A 19,041-nucleotide genomic window follows, 5' to 3' on the forward strand; every position below is an offset into this window, starting at 1 on the left:
CTATAAAAGCGGCCGCCCAGCCAGGCAGCGGCACAGCTGATCACAGCGGCCCAGGAGCCGGCCAACAGGGCTGCTAACAGGGGAGTTTGAGTGGGAGTTGTTTACAGGGGGAGGCGGAAGGGGGTGGCACCGTGCTTCCTGTGTTCCCCAGGTAAGAACACCGAACGAGGCCAAGACAGCAGCAGCCATGAGCCAAGCAGCAGAGGATACACCGAGGATGATAGCATGCAGCAGCTGCGGTATGTACATGATCCTAGCGGGGGAGCCAGAACAGTACTATGTATGCATGAAGTGCCGCCTAATAGAGCTGCTGGAGGAAAAGATCCAGGGTCTAGAGTTGCAGGTAGAAACCCTGATAGAGCATAGAAGGGGGTTTGAGCAGCTGATGGAGCAATGGCAAGCAGTGACTGAAGGGGAACGCCCAGAGGTACAGGGGGAAGCAGGGGCTAAGGCCAGTGAGGGGGGACTGCCAGACGAGGAATATGGGCGGTGGAAGCATGTGACTGTGAGAAGCAGGCAGGGGAAAAGGAGAGCCAGTGAAGGAGAAATAGAGCTAAGGAACAGGTTTGAAGGTTTGGAGAATGAGGAAGGGGTACAGCAGGTGGTAGCTGACAGTGGGAGGGCAAGGAAAAAGAGGAGAGCGGCTAGTCCAATAGAAAGAGGGGAGGAGTCCATGGAGGCAGCACCAAGTTTGGGCCCAGGGAGGATACAGAATGGCTTAAGGGGAACCACAAGGGATGATAGGAATGGAAGGAGCTTGCAACCAGGGGGGACGGAGGATAGGTTAGAGGACCGCACTGTCCCCAGGCAAAGGCAGGTCTATCTGATTGGGGATTCCATACTGAGAAGGTTGGACAGGCCTGTGACCAGGGCCGATCCGGAGAACAGAAGGGTGTGCTGTCTACTGGGCGCTAAAATACGGGATGTGGACCTGCAGTTGAAAAGGATCCTAAGAGGAGCAGGTAAGAACCCTCTGATCATCCTTCATGTAGGAACGAATGACATGGCTAGATTCTCACTAGAGAGAATCAAGGGAGACTATGCCAAGTTGGGTAAGACGCTCAAGGAAATTGAGGCTCAGGTGATCTTCAGTGGGATTCTACCTGTCCCTAGGGAAGGGCGCCAAAGGGGTGACAGGATCGTGGCAATAAATAGTTGGCTGAGGGAGTGGTGTTACAAGGAGGGCTTTGGGATGTATGGGCACTGGGAGGCTTTTGGGGACAGAGAACTGTTCTCACGGGATGGGCTCCACCTAAGTAGGGAAGGAAGTCGAATTCTAGGAGGGAGGCTGGCTCATCTGATTAAAAGAGCTTTAAACTAGACATTGGGGGGAGACGGTTGGGAGAGGTCCAGGTACTCTCCATGCCAAATTTATAAGTTGAGAGTGAGAACAACAGTATAACAACAGATATAGCCAGAGGGGGACGGTTAGGTATAAGGAAGAGGGGGGGGACGGATACTAGATCGACAGGTCATACTAGTAGTACTGTGTCCCTACCAAGTTGGGTGAAAAGGGTGAGAGGAGCCAAACAGCAAAAATTAGGATGTTTGTTCACCAATGCGAGAAGCTTAGGTAACAAAATGGAGGAACTAGAGCTCCTGGTCCGAGAATTGAAACGCGATATGGTAGGAATAACCGAAACATGGTGGAACAGTAGCCATGACTGGAGTACAGGTGTGGAAGGGTATGTGCTGTTTAGGAAAGACCGATACAAAGGTAAAGGTGGGGGAGTAGCATTGTATGTCAATAATGAGGTGAAAAGTAACGAAATAACTAGCAATGCAATGGATAATACGGAGTCTGTTTGGGCAATGGTCACATTGGGGAAGAAAACTACTAGAGCTTCCCCTGGGATAGTGATTGGGGTGTGCTATAGACCGCCGGGATCTAGCCTGGATATGGATAGAGAGCTCTTTAATGTTTTTAAGGAGGTAAATACTAATAGGAACTGTATGATCATGGGAGATTTTAACTTCCCGGATATAGATTGGGAAACAAATGCTAGTAATAATAATAGGGCTCAGCTTTTTCTAGACGTGATAGCTGATGAATTCCTTCATCAAGTAGTTGCTGAACTGACGAGGGGGGATGCCATTTTAGATCTGATTTTGGTAAGTAACGAGGACCTTGTTGAGGAAATAGTTGTAGGGGACAACCTTGGCTCGAGTGATCATGAACTAATTCGTTTCAAAATAAATGGAAGGCTAAACAAAATTGCATCTGAGACTAAGGTTTATGATTTCAAAAGGGCTAACTTTACTAAATTGAGGCAACTATGTAGGGAAGTGGATTGGACTAACATATTTAGAGATCTAAAGGCGGAAGACGCCTGGGGTTATTTCAGGTTGAAGTTGCAGGAGCTGTCAGAGGCATGTATCCCGAGAAAGGGAAAACGGTTCGTAGGTAGCAGTTTTAGACCGAGCTGGATGAGCAAGCGTCTTAGAGGAGTGATTAAGAAAAAACAGAAAGCGTACAAGAAGTGGAAAATGGGAGGGGTCAGCAAAGAAACCTACCTTATTGAGGTCAGAGGGTGTAGGGAAGCAGTGAGAAAGGCAAAGAGCCGGGTGGAGATGGACCTAGCGAAGGGGATTAAAACCAATAGCAAAAGGTTTTTTAGCCATATAAATAGGAAGAAAACCAAGAAGGAAGAAGTGGGACCTCTTAAAACTTTAAACGGAGTGGAGATTAGGGATAATCTTGGCATGGCACAATATCTGAACGAATATTTTGCCTCGGTCTTTAATGAGGCTAATGAAGGGCTAAGGAATAGTGATAGAGGGACTGATGGGAATGAAGATATGGGGGTAGACATTACGGTATCTGAGGTGGAAGCCAAACTTGAACAGCTTAACGGAAGTAAATCGGGGGGCCCGGATAATCTTCATCCTAGAATATTAAGGGAATTGGCGAGTGAAATTGCAAGCCCGTTAGCGATGATTTTTAATAAATCTCTAAACTCGGGGGTTGTACCGTTTGACTGGAGATTAGCTAATATAGTTCCTATATTCAAGAAGGGGAAAAAAAGTGACCCGGGTAACTACAGGCCTGTTAGTTTAACATCTGTAGTATGCAAAGTCATGGAAAAAATTTTAAAGGAGAGAGTGGTTACGGACCTTGAGGCCGATGGCAACTGGGACAAATTACAGCATGGTTTTACGAAAGGTAGATCATGCCAAACCAACCTGATCTCCTTCTTTGAGAAAGTAACAGATTTTTTAGACAAGGGAAATGCGGTAGATCTAATATATCTTGATTTCAGTAAGGCGTTTGATACGGTACCGCATGAGGAATTACTGGTTAAATTGGAAAAGATGGGGATCGAAATGAAAATCCAGAGGTGGATAAGGAACTGGTTAAAGGGGAGACTGCAGAGGGTCGTATTGAAGGGTGATCTGTCAGGCTGGAGGGGGGTTACCAGTGGAGTTCCTCAAGGTTCGGTTTTGGGTCCGATTTTATTCAATCTATTTATCGCTGACCTCGGAACCAAAAGTAGGAGTGGGCTGATAAAGTTTGCGTATGACACCAAGTTGGGAGGTATTGCCAATTCGGAAAAGGATCGGGATATCCTCCAGGGAGATTTGGATGACCTTGTAAACTGGAGTATTAGTAACAGGATGAAATACAATAGTGAAAAGTGTAAGGTTATGCATTTAGGGATGACTAACAAGAATTTTAGTTATAAGCTGGGGACGCACCAGTTGGAAGTAACGGAGGAGGAGAAGGACCTAGGAGTCCTGGTTGATCGTAGGATGACTATGAGTAGGCAATGTGATGTGGCCGCTAAAAAAGCTAATGCAGTCTTGGGATGCATTACGCGAGGTATTTCTAGTAGAGATAAGGAGGTGCTAGTCCCGTTATATAAGGCGTTGGTGAGACCTCATTTGGAGTATTGTGTGCAGTTTTGGTCTCCCATGTTTAAGAAGGATGAATTCAAACTGGAACGGGTACAAAGAAGGGCCACTAGAATGATCCGAGGAATGGAAAGCCTGTCGTATGAAAGGAGACTTGAGGAGCTCGGTTTGTTTTCCTTAACCAAAAGAAGGATAAGAGGAGATATGATTGCACTCTTTAAATATATCAGAGGGACAAATACCAGGGAAGGAGAGAAATTATTTCAGCTCAGTGCTAATGTGGACACGAGGACAAATGGATATAAATTGTCAGTCAGGAAATTTAGGCTTGAAATTAGATGAAGGTTTCTAACCATCAGAGGAGTGCAATTCTGGAACAGCCTACCGAGGGAAACAGTGGGGGGCGAAGGACCTCCATGACTTTAATATTAAGCTAGATAAGTTTATGGAGGGGATGGTATGATAGGATAACGGGTTAAGTCAATAGGTCAATAACATGCCACAATGGTAATTAGTACAAAGGGTCAATGATAGGATATTGTTAGCCTTTTTCCAGAGGGTCTGGCTTGAGAGTCTTGCCCGCATGCTCGGGGTTCAGCTGATCGCCATATTTGGGGTCGGGAAGGAATTTTCCTCCAGGGTAGATTGGCTGTGGCCCTGGAGGTTTTTCGCCTTCCTCTGAAGCATGGGGCAGGGGTCGCTTGCTGGTGGATTATCTGCTACTCAAAGTCTTTAAATCATGATTTTGAGCATTCAACAGCAGAGTCAAGGGAGAGAATTATTTCAGGAGTGGGTGGATCGGCTTATGTGGCCTGCATCTTGCAGGAGGTCAGACTAGATTATCATAATGGTCCCTTCTGATCTTGAATTCTATGATTCTATGATTTTCATATAATTGTGATCTTACATATAAAGCATGCCTTGGAAGGTATCGGGGAAAGGTTATGATCTGCTGAAAGTAATTTCTCTATCCATATATGTATATCATAAATGCATATGAAGTTATAAGAATTGTGTCATATGGTTGTCACTAAACCATTCTGTAAGTTGGGGAAATCAGCCAGATATTATGCCCAAATAAATCTGTTAGTCTTTAAGGTGCCACCAGACTCCTTGTTGTTTTTGTGGATGCACACTATCACAGCTACCCCTCTGATAGCTAGATATTAGCTCCCCAGAGGCAACAGCAAGGAAAGTAACAAATGCCCAAGTGAGGTGTCAAACAACCCATCAACAACCATTGTCCAGCTACAATACAGTGACTCACCTGTGTGAGGCCACACCCGGGGAATTGCTCAGCCTTGCTTGGAGAAACTCAGTAATGCTCTCCTGATTCTGAAGGTGGAGGGGAGGAGGGCAAAGCCAAGAGGAAGGAAAGGACATGATAAAAGAGAGATACATTTGTCATGATCTTCCATTCTCTTCCACCTACATCTACAGACACCACACCAAGCGACTAAAGTGCTTATCAAAGGGGAGAGCCTGGCTGAAGGGCAACCAGCCAGCCTGTGGTGAGAAGCATCTATGTTGGTAAGGACATTGAAAGTGTTAAGATCAGCTTAGAATGCATTTTGCTTTTATTTCATTGGACCAAATCTGACTTCTTGTGCTTTGACTTATAATCACTTACACTCTATAGTTAAGAAATCTGTTTGTTTATTCTACCTGAAGCAGTGTGTTTGGTTTGAAGCGTGTCAGAGGCGCCCCTTGGGATAACAAGCCTGGTACATATCAATTTCTTTGTTAAATTGATGAACTCATCTAAGATTGCAGCATCCAGAGGGCATAATTGGACACTGCAAGACGGAGGTTCCTAGAGTTGTGTCTGGGACTGGAGTTATTGGCTAATGTCATTCGGTTGCAAGTAGCTGGGAGCAGCTTACATGCCAGGGGCTGTGCATGAACAGCCCGGGAGTGGGAGTTCTCACAGCAGCATAGGACTTAACAAATAAATTGGTTAGTCTCTAAGGTGCCACAAGTACTCCTGTTCTTTTTGTGGATACAGACTGACACGGCTGTTACTCTGAAAGCAGCATAGGGTAAGACTGGCTCCCAGAGTCAAGGATTGGAGTTACCTAGCAGATCACTGGTACAGATAACACCAGAGGGGAACGTCACACCACAATAAGGCAAAATAATAGTTTTACTTTCCTGCTGTTGTCATCCTCCTGCATGCTCAGGTCTGTGTAGAGCTTAAACTTGTCCTTCCACCAGGTCCATCTCTTGGCTAAGTTTGTGTCCACAAAATCCAGGGCTCCAGTGGGGTTTCAGACTTAGATCCCTGGCTCACTCGGCCAGCTGCTGTGCTCCAGAGAACTCACCACTCTGACACTGCCACCATGGTTCATTAAGAAAGAGTGAAGCTGAATGCAGGTTCAGTTGAAGAAAGGGAATATTATTAAACCCTGTGGGCTGTTCTTGTCCATGTGGCTAAATTGCTTCCAGCCTAACTCCCTACATGCCCTGTTTTTCTGGTGTCCCCTCAATAACTGGCTCCAGTTTCACTGATCATGATATAGGCTCCCATGGCAGCCCACATACTCTTTGGTTAACAAACATCGAAGCCTTCACATACGACTCTACTATGAAAAGTGACTATGCAATAATGTCACCTTCTTACTCAGCAAATCTATTCCCTGTTCATATCTGATCTGGTGAGAAAAATAAATTTCCATTGCTTTTTCCCTCAGCAGCCCTCACAATATTGACATTGCAGGTTCATTAGCCCTACACCCATGGGTTCCACAGATGTTACTGAAGACCCACTGGCTTGTGTGTGTGTGTGTTTTTTTACCCAGTAATGATGTGTCACAAGGAAAGAACCCAGACTAGCACTGGAAACATATGTTGAGTTCACAGGGATGTCACATTTTAGAAATTATTTTTTACTTGTAATCTAAGCCATTTGCTCTATGGAAATCATTGGCAGCCAATAAACATAGAGTCCCATAATGCCATGATTACAGACTGACTTTTCAGAGCAGAACCACACTTTTCGATTGTGGTTTAGATGTCTCTTGAGTCTTGGTACACCAGAGAGACAAAGTCTTATGTGACTTTGAGCTCATAGGCCTTCAGGGCCAGATTCATATAAGTAAGTTGGGTGTTATAATGCCTACTGCCTACTCACTCAGTCACCTAGTGAAATTCCCAGCACAGAGTTAGGTGCCCAGGTTCCCCACACAATGCACAGAGATAGTTTGGCACTGAAAGAAGGAATTTTCAGAAGGTAGCAAGTTGATTGGATAATCATCTGAGCTAGCCAGGAATGAAATGTAGGGGAAAGGGGCAGAGTTTAGGGCCCAGATTCACAAAGGTTCTTTAGTCATCTAACTCTCCCATTGATCTGGTCCTTAGCCACCTGACTCATGGGACAGAGATAGGCACCTGCTTGTGGTAAGTGACTGGTCACATGGGACTGGGAGCAACCTGAATATTTAGTGATTTTTGGTTTAAGAGACTATTTATCATTAAGTCCAGGGGATTGCGTGTGACTCCATGGTAAGATTTTTACAGTGATCCAGGAGTTACTGGGTTGGTGAAATCTAATTGTAGAACATACCAGGAGTTTGGGGTGCCTGCCATGCTTTCTGACAGTCTGCCTTGAGATCGCTCATGAATCACTCCAGACAGCATGATTAGAGCTTCAAGCAGCTCATTAGCTGTGGGCCAGTATCAGGATTTATTCACAGCCTGACAACTGCTAGAAACTTAGGGGCATACAGAGTTAGGCTGCTGCTGGGCAGCAGTTTTGAGAATGGTGCTGAAATGTTGGACTTAGGTGCCTAGGTACCTTTGTGAACCTATCCCCTAGAGGCTACTCCAGTCTCAATAAAGCTCATGCTTTTGTCTGAAAGCTATATGGTTGTGGGTATTCATGCTCATGCACTCACAAAAACTCAAATGATATATACTGGCAGCAAATGAGACAGTACAATTTGATTCACTAACCAGCGGATATGGCTAGGCCTACAAAATAAGAAATAGAGAGAATACCATCTCCATCCCACATCCTGGAACCTTAATCCCTGGGATGCTGGAAACCACTGCAACATCTCCGCTGTAATAGATTGCAGCAGCATTCTTTTGAACATCAGTATTTCAGTATGATTTCAAATGTCACCTCCCATGAAAGACATATTCTCTTCAAAACTGATCAAGCATTGTATACATGGAGTGATGATAGCTCAATAGCTATGTGTACCTTGCTTATCAGAGATTACAGAAAGGGTTACTTCTGGTAAAATCATTTTGGGTTGTTGCATAATTTGAATAGCATGGGAGGAGGGAATGCTTTTGGACTGAAAATTAGTTTCTCTGGGTGAACATACATTCTTAAATTTCACGTTTTGAGAAATGTCATGACAAATGACATATTTTCTTGTGAGTTCCCTTGAAGCAGAACACAGTATTCTAGTATGTCTGTACCATACAGCTCTGAGGTCAGTGCTTACTAAAGCTGTGTGGAGCACCTAAGTATTGTTTTACAAGACATTTACGAGCATCTTAACAGATTTTCACTCAAAGTTGTCATATTCTGGCTAGGGTATACTTTTTCGTTTATTCTAATGAATGTCACAAAATTTTAATTTTACATTATTTTTTTGCATAAACTTTTTACTGGTTATGATTTGCTGCTGTCTTTGTGATTAAACTTTTCAAGCTAACAAAATGGTAGTCCTCAGTACATTTTTAAGATAAAAAGCATTTTTCCCTATGATTGAAAAAAATGCCTCATGTCATAGCTATTAATGACACCAAATTTGTTGTAATCACAAACATTTCACTTTTGCAACTTTTTCCAACTCTTATTTTTTTTATATACAGCTCTGATAATTAATACTTCTGTTTGTAAGTTCCCAGATCTTCATGTGACATCTGTAATTAAAATTAATTAGTTTTACTGACTGACAATAATGTTTAAAATTTCTGGTGTAAAAATAAGGCTGCCATTTATTCTTGTTCCCATAACAACAAAATGGATTAGTTGTCTCAAAATAATTTTGGAGCTTTGCATTATTTTGTAGTTTGTGTTACTTTGATAGCAGGATTAGGTATATCTGAATTTGTTCATTCCTCACTTTGTTCTTGAACAGATTATTTATTTCTGTGCTCTCAAAAATATGCACTTTGATGGGAAGAACATCAGGAAAAATGAAGATAAATTGTGACATGCGCCCTCGGAGATGCAATTCATCTGTTGTTAAACAGTTGACTTCTATCCATCTGCAGTAATTATAACTGTCTCTTTTAAATCAATGACAATAGATGTTTGCTCTATGTCATACTCTGACTTAATCTGAGATGTTAGACTTTAAACATAGTAATGATCATCTCCCAAATTGAAGCAGCCTGAAACCAAGAACCATTCCTCTTCACCCTCTGAAATGAATATCAGTAGAAATGCTCATTAAAATCAGAAACCAAGCAACAAACTTGGTATCAGTCTCTGTAAAGTTAAGGATTCAATATGAAGTACAATCAGGGCCGGCTCTGGGCACCAGCGTTCCAAGCATGTGCTTGGGGCGGCACTTTTCAAGGGGCTGCACTCCAGCTTTTTTGTTTGTTTGTTTGTTTGTTTGTTTGTTTGTTTGTTTGCTTTGGCAGCAACACTCCGGCCCCCCTTTTTAATTTATTTTTTATTTTATTTTATTTTTTTGCTTGGGGCAGCAAAAAACCTGGAGCAGGCCCTGAGTACAATTTAGTGGTTTTTTAATTTTAAACGGTAGAAAAGTTGCTACTTTTAACCATGACATGGTAATCTTTATTTTCTTCATGCCCATTCTTGAGGAGGAATAGAGAAAACATCTGACTTAAAATCAGGGTTGTCTGTAAAAGAGTGACATATCACAACCACAGTGAGAACAAGTTTTTCACTACACTACAGCCCCAGAAGCTTTGAAACATTTTCATTACATCAATGCAATATCTGACAATGTCAGTGACTACGAGATACAGCAGACCTTTCCAGTAGGTTTGGTTGGCATGGTTTCATGTTTGCAGTCCTGTTAGGTTCATTCAGGCTTCTTTACTTTGGTGTGAACCTGAAATGTGTATCACATGTAGATAGCTTCTGAAGGAAGGAGCACATTGTGAAACTACACCCCATATTCATCACATTAATATTATTATGATACGAGTATGGCATAATTATGATGCATTTTGTACGAGATGAGTCATGTAAGGTGTCATTGGAAAAGTTATCATTTGCTGAATATGATTATCCTATTTGTATGGATGTATCATTTTTGTATCTGAAGTTTTGAATATTGACTATGGATCTGTATTTCAAATGGGCTTACTCTGTTTTTCTTTCATTCCCCCACAACTCAACACCTAAGAGAAGCTCCTAAGGAAAAGGACTTGGAATGGGAGTGGAATCCCCAACCTGCAAAGCAAGTGCAGCTTGTACCTTGAGCATCTGCAAGCCTGCTTGTCTCATCAATCAGGGTGTGAAATTGCTAATACATATCCAATCTTTCTCGAATTATAGGCTTAGATTGAGACTTTATTTATTTGCTAGGTAATCGTCTTTGATCTGTTTGCAGTCACTTATAATCACTTAAAATCTATCCTTTCGTAGTTAATAAACTTGTTTTATGTTTTAACCTAAACTAGTGTGCCTTTAAGTAAAATGTCTGGGGAAAAATCTCAGCCTGGTTAACACAAGAGAACTGGATAAATTCATGGTGGTTAAGTCCATAAATGGCTATTAGCCAGGATGGGTAAGGAATGGTGTCCCTAGCCTCTGTTTGTCAGAGGATGGAGATGGACGGCAGGAGAGAGATCACTTGATCATTGCCTGTTAGGTTCACTCCCTCTCGGGCACCTGGCATTGGCCACTGTCGGTAGACAGATACTGGGCTAGATGGACCCTTGGTCTGACCCGGTACGGCCGTTCTTATGTTCTTACAAGTGTGCATTGTCCTCTTCACACTGAGGGAGGGGCAAACTTTATTAATGAGTTTATACTGTACAGATCCCTGTGCATTGCAAGATGGTATAATTTGGGGTTTATACTCCAGAGAGGAGTGTATGCCTGGGGAGCTGGGAAATTGGCTGGTGTCTGCTGTTTGCACTCAGGTAGCCCAGTGTGGGTGAGTGGCACCACCTGATGTTGTGTTGGGTGATAACAGGGCCTGAGTAACGCTGGCTATGTCCCCAAGTCAGCTGTGTGTCTTAGAGGAGTGCAGTGGTTCCCAGAGTTCCCAGACTGCACCCCCGGGGGGGGGTGACTGTAAATCTCCAAATATAGTGCCTTTTCCAGAACTTGCAAAGCTCTTTGAGATCCTCTGGTGAAGAGAGCTAAGTGGTGAAGTATATATTTTATTATTATTAATTTGCATTACCATGGTGCTTAGAATCCCTATTATGCTTGGTGCTGTACAAACATAATCCAAAAGGGCAGCCCCTGTGCCAAAGAACTTTCCCTCTAAGTATAAGACAAGAGACAACAGATGGATATAGATGAATGGAGGAGTACAAGTGATCCATTAGACGATATTGGTCAGTGTGGCATATCGAAAACTGTGTTAAAATGACAAGTTATCACTTCAAGTGTAAGGGGTTCCCTGATCCTGCTTGCAGGCCAGAGAGCTCTATAGGAAAGCATGTTATCTGGGTCTTCAGCTCTCAGTCTGTAAAGAGCCAGCCTAGAGCAAGGCATGTTGAGTTGTACTCTGCTGCCTTGGGAAACAGTCTGCTTTGCCTTTCTCTGGTTTTGATTCTTGTGTGGGTTCTGGAGTCTAAGAAATAGTGTTACACTGGAACCTGCAAGCACACGTTTTTTTTTTTATAATCTAAATTCTCTGTTTGTATGCCATGAACACAGCAGTCAGCCTAATAGACTAACTCTTGTCAAGTTTACTGTGGGCATAATGGCAAAGTAGACCTTCAAGGAGGAATTTGAAGGTGGGTAATGATGTAGTTTTGCAGTTGTTTATGGGGAGCTCCTCCCCAGGGCAAGGAGCAACATGGGAAAAAGCACAAAAGTGCTTGTTTGGAAATTTAACAAGTGGTCAGTTGACACAGCCAGAATTCCTCCTTTGCGATTCCTGGGGATGCGTTTTAGGAAGGCCATCCTGGGAGAGTCACATAAAGATGTTTTATATTTTGGGAGTGAACATGGTATTTGCTCCTTTCCTTTTCCTTTGGGAAGCTAATGGCACTTGGCTGGGATTATCAAAGGAACCTAAGGTAGTTAAGTGTCTACATTCCATTTAAATTAAAAGGAACTTGGGCACTTAACTTCCTAAGGCTGTTTTTAAAGAAATATTCCCAGCCTAGGTATCAACAGTGTTGGTCCCTTTTGTAATCTTTTTCTCCCAAACCTTATCTATCAACACAGGGCCTGTTGATAGTATTCCTGTGACCATTGCAATCTCTGCCTACCTAAACACTTTCTCCAGGAAATTACAAGTCTCATATTGTGGATACATATTACATTTATGGATACCCCATGCCGACTGTGTGTTATGTGATCCGTGTGCTGTACATATCATATGCCATATTTTCTTTTGATTTACTATGAATAGTAATAAAAAGTCTGCACCATAGTTGAGATTTGTCCATCTCTATTGTCCTCTACTTTCTTCTTCTCCATCTTGTTGTTGTGTGGAATGCTAATGACACAACATTTGGTCAGACTCTAATCAGGAATTCGGACGTCATTTATTTGAATATCAAACAGATGACCTAAAGTTTTCTGGGTTAGTGATCTGTTGAGAAACTGTGGGGTACTCACTCTCTGTGGGTATTTACATACTGCTTCATTTCTACTTAAAGATGATTTTTTTTATTAGAAAAGCTGTTACCATGGTGCCATATTGATGTATGAGCATAGTGTAATCTAACACTTCCTTCGCAGAACCAGAACTGTAGCCATTAGCTGAACCTTGGCTACAAATGTGACATTTCACATCTTGGTTAAAAGAATTAAACAAAATAATGCTTTAGGTAATTAATTTTGTAGTCACACTCTGAATCATCAAGATTTCAACAATTTAAAAACCATTTGTTGGCATGGAAACATCAGCTTAATTAAAAATGGATTAAACTAATTAACCTAAAACATATTGTACTATTGAGTGTTTGATTTAGAATAAATTAGAAGAAATGGAACATTTTTCATGATCATTTTGTGGCTTTTATCTATTGAAAATATTTTTGTTTTCAGAAGGATTCTGCATGCTTAAATACTTCAGAGCTGATCTCCATAAGAAATGGTAGGGTTGAGAAATAGTGGAAAGAGTTCTCTTTTCAGTAAGGTACCTTTCCCAGCTCTGTGCAAATACCTGAAACTGTATGTACCATGAATGCTGTACCATGGATTTTTTTGGCCCCATCTAGCATTATGTGGCACACAATCTCCTTTTCCAGCTGAGAATTATCTTTCAGACTTGATGTGTTGATACCCAAGGAACTGATTATAGTAGGTGGGGAATAGAGATTGAGAATGACAAAACAACCCACACTCCTAGGCTAATCTATTAAATTATAAATTAATAAAAGAAAAATAAGAAAGAATCAAGTTTTACCCTGCAAAAATAGGCACACTCCTAGCCTTGTCTTTGCAAACCTCCCTCCTTTCCTTTTGTCTAACACAATCTCTCCCTGCATTATGTTAGACCCTTATCCTCCAAACAGGTGCTACCTGCATGCATACTTATTTAACATTAAAAATTTTCATTGTGTGGAGTGAGTAAAATTTTTAAAGGAGCTTATTAAAAATGTTGCCAATTCTATATTCTTAGTTGCCAATTCTATATTCCTCACCATTAATTTCAATAGGAGTTTCAGCTGCAAACAGATGGGGCTAAACCTTTATAAATGTGCACAGCCTCCTTGAAGAACTCAGCTGTGGGTGCACATGGGCATAGGGCTTCACACACATGGATCAGCTTGTAGAACTGGGGTCTTAATCAGGAGAGTAGGATCAGATCTTCAGTGGGTTTAGAAATAAACCAGTTTAATCACTTCTTCAGAGTAGAGAGTTGAATAAAAAGTAGGTAAAATAATTAAAACAAAACCATAATCAGTGAGATGTGTAGATTTTATCTAACGTGAAACAACAGTTCTTTATACCAGCAATTGTATAATCCATGAAGCAATTGCCTTTATATTCAAGTACAGAGCTTAGCTAATGTCAAAATGTCATGTATCTGTAGCATGTAGTATAATTATAAAAATGAAGTAACTCCCCCTCCCTCTCCACCCCCCCCCCCCAAGAAACCCCTCCTCAACACTGGTTAAATTCTTGGATTTCACTCCCAGGTTTTTTCTTATTCCTCTTATTCTCAGCTGGGGGTTGGAGGAAGACAGAAGACTGAAGTTATATATAAAAAGTATAAATATTGCAGTGCTCTCTGGAGTGGTTATAGATGCTTGTCCCGAAACACTAGAGTTTCATTTATAGCAGGATGTGAAAGAATCTGCTGTATTCCACAACTTGGTGTCAGACTTGCCATTCAGCCCTTAATGTGGCACGTAGTAAATGCTGCTGTGCCTAGCAGGTGGCCCGAGGGTTCTCTGTCAGCATTTTTGTCATGCACTGCAGGAACACTTAAAGACATTCATACAATTCTGAAAACCCAGAACACTTTAATATTGCTTTATGACTCCACTTAGAATATAAATATCAGTGACCTTTTCAGGAAAAGAAAACTTTTTAAAACACATTTGCATTTTTCTTTCTGTGAGACTGGTGAAACGATATGAATGCTCAAAAATAGTTTAGCCTAATGATTCCTCTCTCTGCTAATTTAAGACGTCGAATAACTGACTGTATATTGGCTGAAGTCACAGAATGCAGCATCAGCTGGCAAAAAGTAAACAAAAGCATGTCCAAAATACATGGGCCTGAATCAGGAAACTCCATACCCAACATTCCTAAACTTCAAGGAAGTTTACGATTCCGATCTGAGTTTGGTGCCTACCTCTGTCATTGTTATAAGCAAAAAGCAAACCTCAGCTTTGAATATTACTGAACTTTGGAGAAGCTTAAGTTGGATACAAATCCAGATATTGACATTTAAGATGACATTTTCAAAGGAGCCTAAGTGACTTAGGAGCATAAGCCCCACTTTCTAAATGATGTAGGCAGTTAGGCAAGGCTGGTTTCAGGATGGGGCAAGGGGGCAGCTGCCCAAGGTGGAAAGCTGCAGAGGCAGAAAAATGAGGGGGGAAAATGACAAAAAAAAAACCTGGTAGGGGAGCAAATATGTTTACTTGCCATGGGCACTAAAATGCCTAGTTTTGTCTCTGCACATAGGACCAGATTTTCTAAAGTATTTAGGCACATAAAGATGCAGATAATGAGCTTTTCAAAAGTGCCTAACACATTAGATGCCTAATGCACATCTGGCCAAAAGTGCCTGACTCCCATCGCCTTTCTTTTTTTGACAATGGGATTTAGATACGTTTGAAAATTTTACCCACAGTCACATCAGCATAAAACGAATGTAACTGAATGGAGAATGAGCCATTTTGGGTACATCTACACTGCAAAACAACAACAACAACAACAAAAACATGGCATCATCATCTCAGAGCGGGGGTCAACTTGTGGAGCTCATGCCACAGGACTAAAAAATAGCAACGTAGTTGTTCCCACTCGGGCTGAAGCCTGGGCTCTGAGACCCAGAAATGAGGACGGGTCCCAGAGCTCAAGCTCCAGCCCAAGTCCAAACATCTGCTCAATTTTTTTTCATGCTAATAGTGGGAGCCCCACAAGCCCAAACCTCTAGACCTGGTTTTTGAGACTTACTGTTGTGGGTTGTTTTTGTTTGTTTGTTTTTTGCATTGTAGCCATACCCTTTGTGTCTTGAGCCCATCCTCATACCAAACACACAGCAAACTCCTTGTGTGATGAATCAAATGCTGGGCCTTGTTCTGACTGTGGAAGGAACACTTCAGGGATCTGATAATACTGCTTTCAGCATCTGTATCCCTAACACGTGACTGCATGTTTTAAAAATGTCACTGCACACATTTATGTCATTGTACATTTTTTAAGACTGTCTCAGGGGAAAAAAGGTTTTATTTTTTATGGCCAGTAAAGTATCTGCTGAGTTGTTAGATAGCTGTTGCATGGAGCCCAAGACACTTCACAGTGAAGGGGAACAGAATTTCTGGTGGATAGTTAATGGCTGTGTAACCACTTCAATGCTTCTGCTGGAAAAGAAGTTGATTCTGAGCCTTACTCCACCCCAGCTTAAAGGAGAACCTCTTCATATAGGCTTTTCTTATCAATCGATTTGGAATCTGACCTTTCTTTCTCTTTTGAGGTGAGGTTATGAAGGAGGAGGACAGGCAGAAAAGTGAAGAAGAAGAAGTGTATTTACATTATCCCTCTACCTATTCAGAGATATAGGTATTTAATCAAACTTTAAACCTTTGTAGTTTAAATATATTTCTAAAAATAAAAAAATGCTCTCTTTTCTCCTATAGGCCCTAATTTAGCAAGGCACTGATGCACCTGCCTCACCTGAAGCATGTGAATAGTCCCATTACCTTCAGTGGTACGACCCATGTACTTAAAGGTAGGTACATGCATAAGTGCCTTGGTGTAGTGGGGCCTAAATACTTGGTGTAGTGGGGCCATTTTTACTGTTTACAGACACAACCTATAATAGAATACTATTTTTGTAATCAAAGTCAATAGTAGGTTTGATTCATTTAGTATGAGGCAGCATAATGTGCATGAACATGTTGTTATTTTTGTTCTTTAGTATACATATTGAACTACAAACTACAAATCAGGTTCCATTGTATTAAATGTTGTACAACTGCAGAGTAAGAGACCCTATCTGGAGTTGCTTACAATCACAGAGCACTTTGAAATCCTCTCTTTGTTTTCCTAAAGATATCCTCATATGAAAGTATTATTGGTCTTAGCTATGCCCTGCCACTATGCTGTCACACAGGGACATGAGAGAGCATAAGAACTCTTCCTCATATCCCATTGCATAGTTCACATAAAGGCTAGTTAAAAATGCAGGTCTAGCACTCAGGGCAAAGCAGGGGGAGCAACTTGGCAGGGAGGCACTAAGAGGCAGGGGCGGCTCCAGGCACCAGCACGCCAAGCGCGTGCCTGCGGCAGCAAGCCATGGGGGGGCACTCTGCCAGTCGTCGCGAGGGTGGCAGGCAGGTTGCCTTTGGCGGCATGCCTGCAGAGGGTCTGCTGGTCCCGCGGCTTCAGCGGACCTCCCGCAGGCATGCCGCCGAATCCGCGGGACCTGGGACCTCCTGCAGGCAAGCCGCCGAAGGCAGCCTGCAGGGGCAGCTCTAGCATTTTTTCCACCCCAAGCACGGCAAGCAGGCTGCCTTCAGCGGCTTGCCTGCGGGAGGTCCCCGGTCCTGCAGATTCGGCGGCTTGCCTCCGGGAAGTCCACGTGTCCCGCGGCTTTGGCATACTGCCGCCAAATTGCCGCCGAATCCACAAGACCCACGGACCTCCCACAGGCATGCCACCAAAGGCTTCCTGACTGCCGCCCTCAGAGGGACTGGCAGGGCACCCCCCACGGCTTGCCGCCCCAGGCATGCGCTTGGAGCGCTGGTGTCTGGAGCCGCCACTGGCAGCCTGCCTGCCGTGCTTGGGGCGGCAAAATACCTAGAGTCGCCCCTGCTAAGAGGAGACAGATGCATGACTGTGTCCCCAACATGTGCTGACAACTGGCTGGCTGCACAGGAGTATACTACATCCTTTAATGGGGGTAGTAAATTACATGGCCCTCCCCCAGCACAGCTGAGAAGAATGGAAGCAAAATTCCTCCCAGTGCTCCCTATGGGCTGGGCATGTCCACATTGCTCCTTCCTTTGTGCTCTATGCTAAAAGTCCAGCCTAGTCTGTTATTAATTGGTTAACAAATGTAGTGCCTTGACAAATCATTCATCCTATATCGGGGGTTGCAATGGTGTAACAGAGAATACAATTTGGACTCATATTTCTATTTTTCTAACAATTGAAATCTGCCCAGCACACACATTCAAACTTGAAGAAAAACAGCTTGAATTTATGAGCTAGGGAGCAAATCCCAGTCTCACTGAAGTCAATGGCAAAACTTCCACTGTTTTCAATGGCAGAAGGATTTGATTCTTAGTCACTTAATTACAGATGGAAAGGAAAATTTGATAGTCCCATAAACTTAGAAATGGTTTAGTATTCAGTTGATTCTGGTCAAAACCTAGATATAATGCACATTGCTCTTTTTAAGCTATGTGATTTGTACAGACAACTGCAAGGAGAAGACATAATGTTGCCAGGAGCTCATTGTCTGATGTCAAGGCCAATTTTATGTTTTGCATCCAGGCTGACAATGCTGGGCATTTTGCTGAAAAGGCTATATTTTTTTTCTCATACAGAGCATGTCTTTTCAATAAAACGTCACTATGTAGAAGGAAGAAAATCCCTTATGGACACTCTTATCTTATATGGCCTTTCTCCTTTTAAAGCAAGTTTTATGCAGTGGGATGGTAGCTGAGGGGATATGTTGTTTTTTTCCCCAACTTTCCCTCAAGTGGCTTTTTTTCCATCCATATTCCTAGGGCAAATAGTAAGACATTCAGAAATATCATGGGGTAGATGGAAAAATTCAAATGACTGCTCTGTCCGTCTTGCTATTTTCTAAATAGTATGTGATAACTTTAAATTGGTATCAGTTCTGACCTTGCACCAATTTTACAACATTATAATTCTATTGATTCCATTGAAGTGACTCCAGTTTTACATCAGTCTGAGTGAGAGGAGAATTTAGCTGCTGTCCATTCAGAGTATATCTTCAAAATTGTTGGTGCTGAGACTTTAAATTCAGCTCCTAATCTTTCTGTTGAATATTTGAAGTCAGCTGACAGAATGATTTATGATAGTTAAAGAAGAAATGACACATTTCCTAATTCTACCACACAAGACCACGTTTTTGGAGTCAGCCATTCAAATGACCATTTGTTTATCTGAGCACTGGGACTTGTTTTCATAGAATACAAATTGAAAGTTGGAAGAGGACCAAAAGATTTATATGGATTCACTAATCTGCCTTCTTGGACTATAATGGACTGTTTTGTTAAAAAAATTCAAAATAAAGCATAAATTACATATGTGGAACTATGAATTTTAATGCAATATATGCCACTAGAATTCATGAGTTTTTGTGGTACAAATAAGGCCAACTTAAGAATGCAGTTTCTCCTATA

At 42.2% G+C, this 19,041-nt stretch overlaps 1 long non-coding RNA gene across 1 annotated transcript; it reads left to right on the plus strand.

Moving 5' to 3' along the window:
• Positions 1-16,098: 16,098 nt before the first annotated feature.
• LOC120406015 lies at positions 16,099-18,649 on the plus strand. Its single transcript, XR_005599041.1, has 3 exons — positions 16,099-16,222; positions 16,300-16,391; positions 18,564-18,649. It is a non-coding gene; the product is annotated as an uncharacterized LOC120406015 (long non-coding RNA).
• Positions 18,650-19,041: the final 392 nt, after the last annotated feature.

The sequence above is a fragment of the Mauremys reevesii genome, linkage group 5, assembly GCF_016161935.1.
Source record: "Mauremys reevesii isolate NIE-2019 linkage group 5, ASM1616193v1, whole genome shotgun sequence".
Taxonomy (NCBI): domain Eukaryota; kingdom Metazoa; phylum Chordata; order Testudines; family Geoemydidae; genus Mauremys; species Mauremys reevesii.